Genomic DNA, 14,347 nt, shown 5'->3' on the forward strand with positions numbered 1-14,347 from the left:
TATAATATTTGTGAATAAATAAATTAATTGTTTTATAGACAAAGTAGATAAATAAATTTGAAATTTGACATTGTCGCGCAGAAGATTCTTTTTTATCGAAAGTTTTAAATAATTTTAAAAATGATTGCTACTCACAAAGATATTTAAAAAGTTATGAATAACCATTGTTATAAACAATGCATGTGTCAATATATTTAAATTTCAGGTTTTCCTCAGATTTTAATTTTCTTCAATTGTCGAAATTGCCACGGAAATTCCTAGAATTAATATATCTTTGAGGATATTTGGTATAATATGTAAATTCCAATTTTAATTAACAATTTAAGCATTTTCTTTACGTTTACGTATATTTTAACTAAAAAATGCAACAGAAAAACGAAAATCTCTACCGCGAAGTTGAAGGCTACAAAAGTTGAATATTCAAAGGTTACTTTTACAACTAAGCTAGAGAGTTCTACGTAGTTCAAATCGTAATTTAAAAACCAAATGAAGACATCTATAAATCTGCAGGAAGTTCGTAATCAAAGTTGAAGGAATTTTAATCGTTGGGTCAGCAAAATATTTCCAATGTTTTTATCATCAACGCAATAGAATACTAATTAATTCTAAACAATTCTAAAATATTGACAATGAATTCCATTTCTTTAGATTAATTGAGGCAAAATGTGCCAAATGAGGATACAGAACGATTTTAAAAAGCTCGAGTATCGTCTTCTGGCAAAATATGTTCAATATTTATTTTCAATTCCGGTATTACTTGCCGGATTTAATTTTCCCTTCTGGCATATTTCATGAGAGAATGCTAAAGCATTTAAAAGAATTTGGAAGAATTTCATTTACTTTCTTTGGAAGAAATATGATGAGTTACTGCTCTCTCCAGAAGAGAAATATATGCCCGAAGAGAAAATTAAAATCTGTGAAAATATGCCAGAAGAGAATAGACAGCGATTTTTAAAATGCTTGGTTAAGAAGATATTATATATCTCGTATAGAATTTTTTACTTCCGGGATAGTGAGCTGATTTTTTTTTCTCTTCCAGAATATTGTATCACCAACGAAATAGAATCCTAGATAATCATAAATACGTAGTTCTAACGACTTAATGATGAATTTTTAATAATTTAATTCAATTTCATTAAACTAAATGATGTGAGGTACTGCAATGTCCAGAAAATAAATATATGCTGAAAGAAAAAATTAAAATGCGAAAAAATATGCCAGAAGAGAATTCACAGCGATTTTAACAACTTGAATTTAAAACAGTCAAGTACCGCCTTCCTACAAAATATGTCGAATTTAATTTTCTCTTCTAGTTTATTTTACTGAGTTTTTTCTCTTTCGGAATACTTTATCATCAACATAATAGAAAAATAGATTATTCTAAATATATGCCGGAAGATAAAATTAAAATCCGGCAAAATATCCCAGAAGATAATACACACCATTTTTTAAAATTTAAATTTAAAAAGGCCGAGTACTGTCTTCTGAAAAAGGTCAGATTTTAGATTTCTCTTCTTGGATATTTTGTTCGATTTAAATTTTTTCTTCCGACATTTTCTTTGTACTAAGTGAGGTGAAGTTTCTCTAGAAGAGAAAAATATGACCGAAGATAAAATAAATTCCGTCGAAATATGCTAGAAGAGAATTTCACAACGATTTTAAAATTTTGAATTTAACAAGGTCGAGAACCGCCTTCTGACAAACCATGTCTGATTTTAAATTTCTCTTCTGGCGTATTTTGCGGATTTTTTTCTCTTCCGGAATATTTGATCATGAATGTAAAAGAATGCTCGATAATTCCAAATAATTTCAACGAACTGATGATGATTGTCAAAGAATTTAATTCAATTTCATAAAAATAAATGTGTTAATGCACTACTCTCTCCAGGAGGGAAATATATACCAGAAGAGAAAATTAAAATCCGAAAAAGTATCCACTTTATCATTAATTAAATAGAATGTTAAGTAATTAAAAATAATCTTAAAGAATTGATGATGAATTGAAGAGAAATATATTACGGAAGAGAAAATAAAAATCCGGAAAATTATGCCGGAAGAGTATTCACAAAGATTTTTAAAAGGCCTTCTGACAAAATAAGTCAGATTTTAATTTTCAATTCTGCCATGTCTTACCAGATTTTAATTTTCCCTCCCGGTATATTTCATCGTCAACGTAATAGAATGCTAAAATTTTTTCAAGAATTCCAAAATATCACATTCATTTTCTTTGGCCAAAATAAGATGAGTTACTGCCCTGCTCAGAAGAGAAATATATACTGGAAGAAAAAATTAAAATATGGCAAAATATTCCAGAAGAGAACACATAACGGTTTTAAAGTCTGTAATTTTTACTTTCGGCATATTTTAAAGAATGTTCAAGAATTTACAAGAATTTACAAAAAATATTTTTAATTTCTTCGGAATAAATGATGAGAAAAGGAAAGAAAAAATATGCCGGAAGAGAAAATTAAAATCTGGCAAACTATGCCAGAGGTGAATAAATAATTATGTTAAAATCTGACATTTAAAAAATTCGTGTACCGCTTTCTATGAAAATAAGTTGAATTATAGTTTTCTCTTCTGGCATATTTTATTGCTATTTATATTGTTATATTTTATTCTAAACAATATTAAAGAATTCAAAAGAATTTAATTAAATTCATTTGGACTAAGTGAGGTAAGTTACTGACCTCTGAAGAAGAGAAATATATGCCCGAAGAGAAAATTGAAACCCGGTAATATATGCCAGAATAGAATATACAATGACCTTAAGAAGTTATATTTAAAAAGGCTGAAAAGTTAATGGTAAAATCAAAACGAATAAACAGAAGTAAAATAATTACTTAACCTTCAAGTAATAATTATGACCTACATATTGATATTGTTCAAAACACCTAACTTTATTCTGTACCCAACGATAATACTTAATCCATTACACAAAAACGGAATTTTATCAGCAGACGTTCCTAGTAATTTTTTTTATTCGATTCTAAACATTCGACGACGATAAAAAATTAATGTTTACATCATTTAAAAACTAAATACACGTTATTCCTTAAATAATAGTATTTAATAATAAATTAATTTTTTGAATATCCACCTAACTTATAGATTTATATTTTTTTATTTTTCATAGGAAGTTATCAAAATAGTTTAAATAATTAAATTCGTTCTTGCTTTCCTGGAAAGACTTTAACTTATAAGAATTTTTTTCGAATTGAATGAATGTCCTGTTATTGTAAGTACTTTTTCACGAGACGAAAAATTTCATTTGCTTAATCATCAAACTCGAAGAATTTATTGAAGTATTCCAGCTAAATGACGTGAATGTTAAATATTTAAGATTTCCATTAATAAGTGTTTCAATGTTTGTGAAAAGAAATGACGTAGATGCAAAGTCAATTTCGTGTATTCTTGAGCAAAAATAAATGGGGATTTAATTATGTATCAAATAAAGAACTTAAATTGTCTTTTACATTCACTAATTAGAATTCAAAGGTCGGAATTTTTAGATACCTCATGATCTCAGGCATTGCTCACGTAATAGATAGAAAATAATTTATTTCTGAATCAATCTTCAAAAATTCAATTGAGGACAAAATTTGGTTGCAACAAAATTAATAAAATAATTCTTTTCAATAGGGATATCGAAAGAATATATAAATAATTAAACTAATAAATTAAGAATTCGTAATGTATCAAAAATAAAAATTAAATTAAATATTTCATGTTTAATTTAGTTAACTACTTATTTACACTTTAAAATTTCAGCTGAATACATTTTTAATTTAAACAAAATAAAATTAAAAATTAAATAGTTAATTGATAAACTCAACAAAATATTTTTCAATCGAAGATATAAATTTCCTACTAAAATAGTGGAATATTCAAATAGATTAGTAAAATTTGTTTTCATTAATTTTGTATCGAATAGCTAAATATTCATCTAGTATAGTAACATGTTAAGTTAAAATTATTAATTTAAAAAGAAAACAAGTTGTCAGCAATAGTTCAATTTTTAATTGGAGATTTGAATTTTTAAACAAAAAACACAAGTTTTCAACAAAAAATGAACAAAAAAATTTAATTTCAAAAACAAAATGGTTAAGTTTTCAACCAAAATAATAAATTTGCAACCAAAATTATGAGTTTTCCACTGGAATAGACGAATTACAAAAAAAATTTACCACATAAAAGCCTAATTTTCAACAAAAGACGTGAATTTTCCATTGAAAAAGATAAATTTTTCACAAATCAACAAATATTTCGATTTGCTGAATTCAAAACGGGTTTTCTTTCGATTTGGACTGATGGCATCGAACGTCAATTTAAAAGACCTTAGGATTGCCGCATTCGAATCTGTTTTTTCCCGATTCAAACCGGGCTGTTCGAAAGCCTTCCGAATCGAATTTTGACGCCCTCTGTTTGATTCGAAAGAAAGCCGATTGGAATTCAATAATCCAAAAGTCTTTCGAATCGAGTTTCGACGCGTTCAGTTCTAATCGAAAGAAAACCAATTCGAATTCAGCAATTCGAAAGTCTTTAGAATCTAGAGACAACAGCTTCAAATTCGGCAATCCGAAAGTTTTTCAAATCGATTTCCGACGCCCACATTTCGAATCGAAAGAAAACCGATTCAAATTCAGCAACTCGAAAGTCATTCGTATCGACTTTTATCGCTTTCAGTTCGAATCGAAAGAACACGGTCGCTACACAATGGAACTAATTCTCGATTCCCCTAAATGTCATTTCAACTAAAACCAGAAGCTCTAACGCGCGCTACGCGCGCAACCCGCTCCTTTTCTTGTAATTATGCTATTTGGAAATTAAGCTCAAGAAAATGCCGCGATAATCATTTTTACTTTAATAACATCTATTTATACACGACTTCGCATGGGTACCATATACGACGAAAGAACGGGTTGTGTACTCGAATTTTGAAAACCCGACTAAACTCGGGAGGTGGTTTTCTGCAGTTTTCCTCTCATTTGACCAAATGTTTAGGCAAATGCGAGTACTTCGGGCAAACTCGTATGTAGTTGCATTGTAACTAAACCTTAGTAAAAAAAACTGTCCCTATTCGTTCAAAATAGCCAAATTTTAAATTTTTTATGAAACTTCTTTCAATAATTAATAATTGATAATTCTGGTAAATTTAACAAATCACTTAGAAAAGAGTCATCACAAAGACAATCTTAGTTAACTTCGTAAACAAATTTGAATAATACCCCAACTCTCAATATGTTTATGAAAATTGTTTGAATGATTATAATTATTATAAATTTACAAAGTAACGTGGAAAATGATCATCGCAAGACATTCTTAGTTCATTCCGTAAACAAATTACGCCTCTTCCTTGAAAAATAGCCAAGCTATAAATATGTTAATAAACACTTTTTACATAATTAATAGCTGTAGATTTTCAAAGCATCAGAGAAAAAAAATCATCGGAAAGATATTCTTAGTTAATTACGGTAAAAAATAAAGCCTACTCGTAGAAAGAAAAGCAAACTCTTAATTTTTCAATTGAAATTCTTTCAATGATTAATATTTCTTGTAAATTTACAAAGCAACATAGAAAAGAGTCATCTAATGGACATTCCTAGTTGATTTCGAAAACAAATTAACTCGTAGGATAAACGTCAAACTCTTAATTTTCTAATTAAAATTGTTTAAATAACTAATACTTCTTGTAAATTTTAAAAACAATATAGAAAAGAGTAATTGGATAGACATTCTTGGTTGACTTCAAAAATAAATTGATTCGTGGGATAAAGGTCAAAATTTTAGTTTTTAAACTAAAACTGTTTAAATAATGAATAGTTTTTGTAAATTTGCAAAGCAATATAGAAAAGAGTCACCGGATAGACATTCTTAGTCGACTCCGTAAACAATTTGACTTGAAGAAAAAGGGCAAACTCTTAATTTTTTAATTAAAATTCTTTAAATAATCATTAGTTCTTTTGTAAAGCAAAATAGAAAAGAGTGAGTTGACTCCGTGAACAAATTCACTCGTAGAAAAAAAGTCAAACTCTTAAGTTTTAAATTAAAATTGTTTTAATAATTAATACTTCTTGTAAATTTACAACACGACTTAATAAGTTAAACATATTTTTTAAAGAAGAGCCATTTATGACAATTGTTTAAATAATTACATTGTTTGAAGATTAAATATATGATAAAAGCCATAAATGAGCTCCACTGGAATTCGGCACGATCGCTGTAACTTAATCGCTAGGAATGTTTACATCCAATAATGTAAACAGATCCCTCGAACGTGCCTGTTTCACTTTTATATTACTCTATGGAAAGCTGCAACCAACTTTCATCTATAGGACTCTATAGTTTGTGCGCAGCGGATAGTTTTGCTCGAAAGAGGGTCGAGTGCGTAGTTAGAAAGCAGGATGCGGTGACTAAGTTGTACCAAAAATATACGGTTGGCGGCGTGACATGCAGGCTCCGAATCACCGATAAGGAAAAACTGACAATAATTAAGAAAATAATAAATGTAATAAAGTTGAATAAAACTGTAAGTTGTTCTTAATTTAGTAAAGTGAAATTGGATAAATATAAAGGTAATTAAATAAGTTCAAAAATATTGACATTAAGTGGAAAGTGACCTGTTAATAAAAAGTGTATTTTTTCGTAATTTTTTATTTTGATTCGCCGTGAATGATTTTCTGTATGGGGTTATAGATTTTTTGTTTATTTTAAATTTACGAATTGTATTGACTTTCATTAGGATCTGCGCACGAAAAACGTGAAGCTGTTGCTCAAAAATTTAATAGTGGTATATTAATTTGAGGCTATGTTCGTGACAATATTTTGTTAAAAACTTTATCACAGTTATTGGGTACGATGAGGCGTCGTTCGCTAATGTCGAAGGCTTTAAATTAGGATTCTTCAAAACTTGAATTACACGAATATGCATATATCTTATAATAATATGTATTAGGTCATTAGACATTGATAAAAGAATGTCATTCATATTTTCTGGAGCAGTACTTTAACTGCTTCATTTGAAACTAATTGTTATAATTATAGCAAAAAAAAAGTTCAGGGAATTTTTAACAGATTTTTTGTATAACTTTTTTATTATAACTTAAGTACATTTAACCGCGTTTTGAAAAATAATGAAACTTCACATATTATAGTACTTTTTAAATTTGGAAACATTCAAAAAGTGTTAAAAAAATTTTTAAACCTAAAACAGAAATAAACTGTAATTTAATTTTTTAAAGTGATATATAGTTAACATTATATTTATTTATGTATTCGATAAGTTTTAAGGTGATAAAATAAAGTCAATTAAAAATAGTAGAAAATTTAAGAATGAAAGCATACTTAAAAAAATGAACATTATTAAAAGTAGTAAAGGAACTATTGCAGTAATTACTATCAGTTTGATAAATAATACCATGTAATTTATAAAACGATGTTAAATTCATGCTTTGAAGAAATAAAAGAAGAGAAAAAACCATTTGCCGGACCTATTATTATATTTATATAATAAAAATAAGTGCTCCAACAGATACAAAAAAAGAAGAAGATAATGAAGGAATATATTGCAGATCCGCCAAATGTTTTTGTCATAGAGAAAATAATATTTAGAAATGTTAAAATCTCTTAGAACCTTATAGTTCCTATAAAATCCTTCTAAATCTTCTGAAAATACCCATAAAAGAAGAAAGAAAATTTCCAACAAGGACGATATTCGAGTACGAAGAAAATCGCCACCGGAAATGATTGTTTGCGTAACATGAGGCACGGATCCAGAAAAGTGGCTGGAGGGGGCGCTCTTGGATAAGTTTCTTATTAGCAGTCAATTATTTATTTATAAAAAATAGCGTTTAGAAGCGGAATGAGACTACCAAACGACCTGATAAAAGTCTCGCAGACTAGTCCTAAAAGCCAATTTACCCCCTTTTTCTGAAATATTTCCAGTTATTGAAAAGGATTTCAACCAATTTCAAGGGAATTTATAGAATTTTCAATGATTTTAATTATTTTTAAAAATTCTCAAAGGTTTTTAATGTTTTAAGGAAATTCAAATGATTTTATGGCAGTCAAAGGGGTTACACAAGATTCAATGAAGTGATTAGATATTATTTCAAATATTTTAAGTGATTTTTGAGGGATTTCAATAGATACACAAAAATTCTAAGCATTTTATAATATTTCTATAAACTACAAAGAACTTCACAAAAATGGGGCGATTTGTAGGATTTCAAAGATTTAAAGATAATTTCGAATATCTCGGTTAATCTGCGTTTTAAAGAATTTCCTTAAATTTCGAAAGATTTGAAAGGATTTCATAGGATTTATACGACTTGAAAATATTGAAAAGGATTCCAAAGTATTTAAGAGAAATTCCGAGATTTACTAATAATTCAAACGAGTTTTAAGAGGTTTTATAAGATTTCGGAGCAATCAAGTAATTCTAAAGGATTTTAAAGACTTTTAATAAGATATTTTAATCAATTTTCCTGGGTCTCAACGGATTTCATAGGGCTTCAAATATTTCAAGATATTGAAAGGAATATCATCAGATTTCATGTAGCTTCACGGGATTTCAACGGATTTTATATTATAATGGATTTGAAGGAGTTTATTCACAAGAATTAAGGGATTACAATGGATTTAAAAAATTTGAAAAGATTTTAAAACATTGCTATTAGATTTCAAGAACTTTAAAGGTTATTTTAAGAGATTAGAAGGACATTTTAAAAGATTACCAAGAATTTAAAGGCTCCTACAAAATTTCAAGATTTTTAAAAAGATTTCAAAGAATTTGACACATTTTCTGTATTTCCAAGGATTCCAACGAATGATCATTTCATTTAAGAACTTAAAGAACTTCCAACGATTCTAACGATTTTTAGTAATTCAAAAAAATTGTATGCGGTTTTCAACAATTTACTAGACTTACAGAAGATTTAGAAGGATTTTATAGGAACTATAAGGTTTTAAGGGATTTTAACATTTCTAAATATTATTTTTTCTATGACGAAACATTTAGCGGGTCTGCAATATATTACTTCATTATTTTCTTCTTTTTTTGTATCTATTGGCTCACTTATTTTTATTATATAAATATAATAATAGGCCCGCCAAATGCATTTTTTCTCTTCTTTTATTTCTGCAAAGCATGAATTTAACATCTTTTTATCATTTACAAGGTATTATTGATCAAACTGATAGTAATTACTGCAATAATTCATTTACTGCTTTTAATAATGTTCATTTATTAAAAGTATGCTTTCATTCTTAAATCTTCTACTATTTGTAATTGACTTTACTTTCTCATGTTACAACTTATCGAATAAATAAATAAATATAATGTTAAGTATATATCATTAAAAAAAATTAAATTCCAGTTTATTTCTGTTTTAGATTAAAAAAATTTTTTTACACTTTTTGAATGTTTCCAAATATAAAACGTACTATACTATGTGAAATTTCATTATTTTTCAAAACGCGGTTAAATGTACTTAAGTTATAATAAAAAAGTTATACAAAAAATTCGTTAAAAATTCCCTCAACTTTTTTTTGCTATAATTATAACAATATAGTTTCAAATGAAGCAGTTAAAGTACTGCTCCAGAAAATATGAATGACATTCTTTTATCAATGTCTAATGACCTAATACATATTATTATAAGATATATTCATATTCGTGTAATTCAAGTTTTGAAGAATCCTAATTTAAAGCCTTCAACATTAGCGAACGACGCCTCATCGTACCCAATAACTGTGATAAAGTTTTTAACAAAATATTGTCACGATAATAGCCTCAAATTAATATACCACTATTAAATTTTTTAGCAACAGCTTCGCGTTTTTCGTGCGCAGATCCTAATGAAAGTCAATACAATTCGTAAATTTAAAATAAACGAAAAATTTATAACCCCGTACAGAAAATCGTTCACGGCGAATCAAAATAAAAAAATTACGAAAAAATACACTTTTTATTAACAGGTCACTTTCCACTTAATGTCAATATTTTTGAACTTATTTAATTACCTTTATATTTATCCAATTTCACTTTACTAAATTAAAAACAAACTTACAGTTTTATTCAACTTTATTACATTTATTTTTTTAATTATTGTCAGTTTTTCCTTATCGGTAATTTGGAGCTTGCATGTCACGCCGACAACAGTATATTTTTGGTACAACTCAAGTCACCGCATCCTGCTTTCTAACTACGCACACGACCCTGTTTCGAGCAAAACTATCCGCTGCGCAGAAACTATAGAGTTTTAGTTGAAGTGACATTTAGGTGAAACGAGATTTAGTTCGATTGTACAGCAACCAATGAACATTGATTCGTGTTCGACAATCCGAAAGTCTTTCGAATCGACTTCGGACGCCCACATTTCGAATCGAAAGAAAACTGATTTGAATTCGACAATCCGCAAGTCTTTCGAATCAAATTTCGACGCATTTAGTTACAATCGAAAGAAAACCGATTCGAATTTGAAAATTCGAAAGCCTTTCAAATTAAGAGAAAGCAGAATCGATTTCGGCAATCCGAAAGTCTTTAGGATCGAATTTCGACGCCCACCTTTCGAATCGAAAGAAAACCACTTCGAATTCGGCATTCCGAAAGTCATTCGAATCGACTGTCGGTGCCTGCTGTGCGAATTGAAAGAAAACTAATTCGAATTCGGCATTCAGAGGGTCTTCCAAAACTGCTTTCAGCGCGTTAAGTTCGAATAAAAATTTAAAAAATGATTCTGCTTACCGACAGAAGAAAATAATTTGAACTATATGTGTGTGCAAAGAGAACACAATCGGTTAAATACTTTTCGAGTTATCTTCCGGGCAATTATGAAAAATATGAAACCGATAAAAATGCGTTTAAAGATTCACATGTTGAAAAAAGGCAGCATCGGCAGTCTAGCGCGAGGCGCCTTTTAGGGGTTAAAGAATGTACCTGCAACTCTGAAACTTTACAGCATGTTTTTGGGATGTCAAGCTTCCATTTAAGCAAAGAAAAAAAATCGATTTTTTGAAGCGGTGACATGGGTCGCCCCCTTAATTAGGTCTATAATATAATTTATCTTTGGTAAAAGCGATCTATCAATAACATGTGCTACAAGTAATCATCGTAAATTAAAATTAATATCTGACGTTTAGTTAAGACCCGAAGGTGAGACATTAAAAACAGTGGCCGAAAGCTAAGAAGATTAGCGGAGAAAGACGTCGATACCAAAGGGGGCCCCAAACCTCCGCTACTAGAGTTGCAAGATTTACTGAAAAATGAACTCGATGAGTTTAAGCCAGGTAGAGTGTTTAACATACTACTGAGAGTAGTGTTGCAACGAAGAATAATGCACGTAGCCATTTGTTGGCTGGGTTAGGGAGGAAAGTCAGGCCGCATCCTGTGAGAGCCTCACTGGAAGATATGAAGTATATGTTTCTAATCCAGATTGATTTCCTGAAGATCCAACCTTGCTGTAGAAATTTCCACAACGTATCTTTTCTTTTACTGACTTTAGGCCCTTCCTTAAAATTAGAATTAATTTCGAGGACCATTACTCTGTCCCTAGTCGCATTGTCCAAACAGATGATCCTTTCTCCATGTGAGACTTTGATGTCTTCGATGGCTGCCTTCTGAGCGGAATTATCTCCAGCTAGCTGCTTTTGTGAAGCTTCAACTTTGGAGATTCTGGAACACATCGAATCATTTTTTCACAAAAGGTTATCGTGCTGAACGGTGATAAATTGCATTTGAGTTAATATAGAAGCTGACTCAGCACTTAGCAGTTTCAAGACTTCACGTTTGCTCGCCCAAATGCTTTCACTTTATCGAGGCGGTCGCAGATCAGATTCAGTTTAGCTAGGATCATCGAGGAAACATGATGGTTGTAGGAGCAAGTTGTTGATGAAATATTTGTTCTGTTGGATTTTTTGGAGTGGGCTGCGTAGCGAACGTATCCTTCGTTGAACTCACCAGGGATTTATAACTGCTAAGTAGTGTCTCCTCCGAAAGAGCATTGCAAAGCTGAAGCTGGAGTGGCAATGTCTGCTGACCGCAACGACTTTCGGCTCCTGTGGAAACTCGTAAGACTTACCGTATTTTGTATGGTAGGATTCGTTGCAGGATTCACAGAGGATGGCAATTCTTTTAATTGTGCCCCCCACATGTATTGCATCTGGGCTTTTGGCTAATGTCCTTAAGGTCAGTATTCGGAATTTTAACAACGTTTGTGTTTATGTTTCTGAATAACCAACAGGGATAATAATGCCATTCCGTAGGCAACCCGATCTACTCCTGTGGCAAGTAGGATAGTATATCGGTTCAGCTGCCGCTAGGTCCCGCTGAGTCCGCCTTCGATTCTTGCTTGAAAAAACTCCAAAAAACGGCAAGATCAACTTTTAAATTAATGAAATTCGGTACATAAATTAAAATTTCCATCAGAAACTCACGGAGTAATGGCAATACTTTTTTTTGCAGCGTTAAGAATTTTTAAAAATGTCATTAACTTCTGCTGAAAGTGACTTCAAGCGCAACCATAATAATTCAAGTAGTATATTTCGCGCGAAGTTTAAAAATAAAATTCAAAATTAGCAAATAGATGTAAATAAATATGTGAAATAATTTAAATATCTAATTTTAGACCAATTTAATACGTTCTCCGATAAGAATAATATGAAAAATGAGAATTTAAACAAATACTTTACTTTAGTCCTGACATCTCGTCTCGTAACCTCAAGGCCACTGCTTGACTGCTCTCATTTGCATTGCAGGGTTGTTGTCTGAGGTTTCCACTGTGTGGCGCTAGCATCCAGAAAACATTCTTAAAGTTACCGACGGAACGCTTTTCCGTGAGTTTCTAATGCAAATTTTAACGTAGAATCCGAATTTCAACAATTCAAAAATTGATATTGCTGTTTTTTTTTTTTTTTAGTTTTTTAAGAAGGAACCGAGAAATAAAAAATATATAGGAGCGGGCAAACAGTCAATCCACACAGTTCTCTACCTATTTATAATTTTGAAATATAATTTTCTGATAAATACGACTTACATCACTCTGCGATATACGTATTTAAAAATTACACAGGCTTGAACAGTGTTGCAGTGTGTTGGCCGAATGCGACACCGAGCTATTAAGGGAGCAGTGGAACAGTTTTGACCAATGAGGTGATTCCTACAGCTTGTGCAGGCACTTCATTGGTCAATACTGTTCCACTATTCTAAATACGTACCTCCATATATGGCTCTGCTGAAAGTAAAAATATTCAAAAAGATAGAAACGTATAGAGAGCAAAATATAGATATTCAATCCTTTTCAAATGCACACTTTGCATCCCACAAACTACGTCCTGAGTTTTGTACAAAACGTAATATACTTTTTCAAGATGGCTTCGACATCATCATATTTCGTTCTATACCTTTAAAATAGCGCTGAGGCAGGATGCGGTATTATGTTGCATGCATGAAATTTAAAGTGAATGAAAAAAGTTATTATTCTACAACTTCGACAATGAATAGAGGCGACAGACCGAGAAATCCATGTTGGGAAGAATTATCCTTCCTTTAAAAAAAATGTTGCATTTTGTCAGGGATGCAACCGCGTATTATCGAATACGGCTAAAGAAAGGTTAAGAAACCACAGGTAAATTTTCAAACCATCCGAACTGCAAATATCTTAAAAATAAAAAAAAAAAAACAAATCATTCTAGGATTTTCGCTGATTTCAAAGCTTTTTTCAGGAAAAAGTGTGTTATAATTATGAACGCATCAAAAGAAAAATTGATGCAAATAGATGAAAGCAGTCAAAATAATAATTCTAAAATGAGTGGTGTCAGTTTTGATATTCTTGATGATATTTTTATGTCAAATGAAGTTCTAATAAACTAGAACAATGTAAGTCGGTACACAACATAATTAAAAAAGTGAGGTTATATAATGCTCTATCCGAGTTCACCATCTTTATTTCGTGTATTAAGTCTTATACAGGTTTTTTACGTATAATACATTTTTTACGTATAATACATTTTTTACGTATAATACGTCAAAAACCTGGAGTGACGCGTCACTGCACAACCCCGCTCACCAGTGATCCCAGATCTGAAACGAGGTGCACTCCAATACTATCACAGGTCTATATCCGTGTAAATATAGTTTGAGACAAGGCACATGACTTGGTTGCGCGCGCAACCCATTTCTCCTCTTCTGAATTTGAAAACTCGAAGGTGCACGATTGCCGGTCGGAAAACTTCGGCGGTTCTATTTATATCTCGATCCGCTTTGAGATAAAATCAAGAAACTGGGATTTTAATGTTTCCAGGTTTCGATGCTTCGATTTGGAGGTTATTTTTTTCAGGTAAAGAATAT

Source organism: Belonocnema kinseyi, chromosome 1 (assembly GCF_010883055.1).
Source record: "Belonocnema kinseyi isolate 2016_QV_RU_SX_M_011 chromosome 1, B_treatae_v1, whole genome shotgun sequence".
NCBI lineage: Eukaryota > Metazoa > Arthropoda > Insecta > Hymenoptera > Cynipidae > Belonocnema > Belonocnema kinseyi.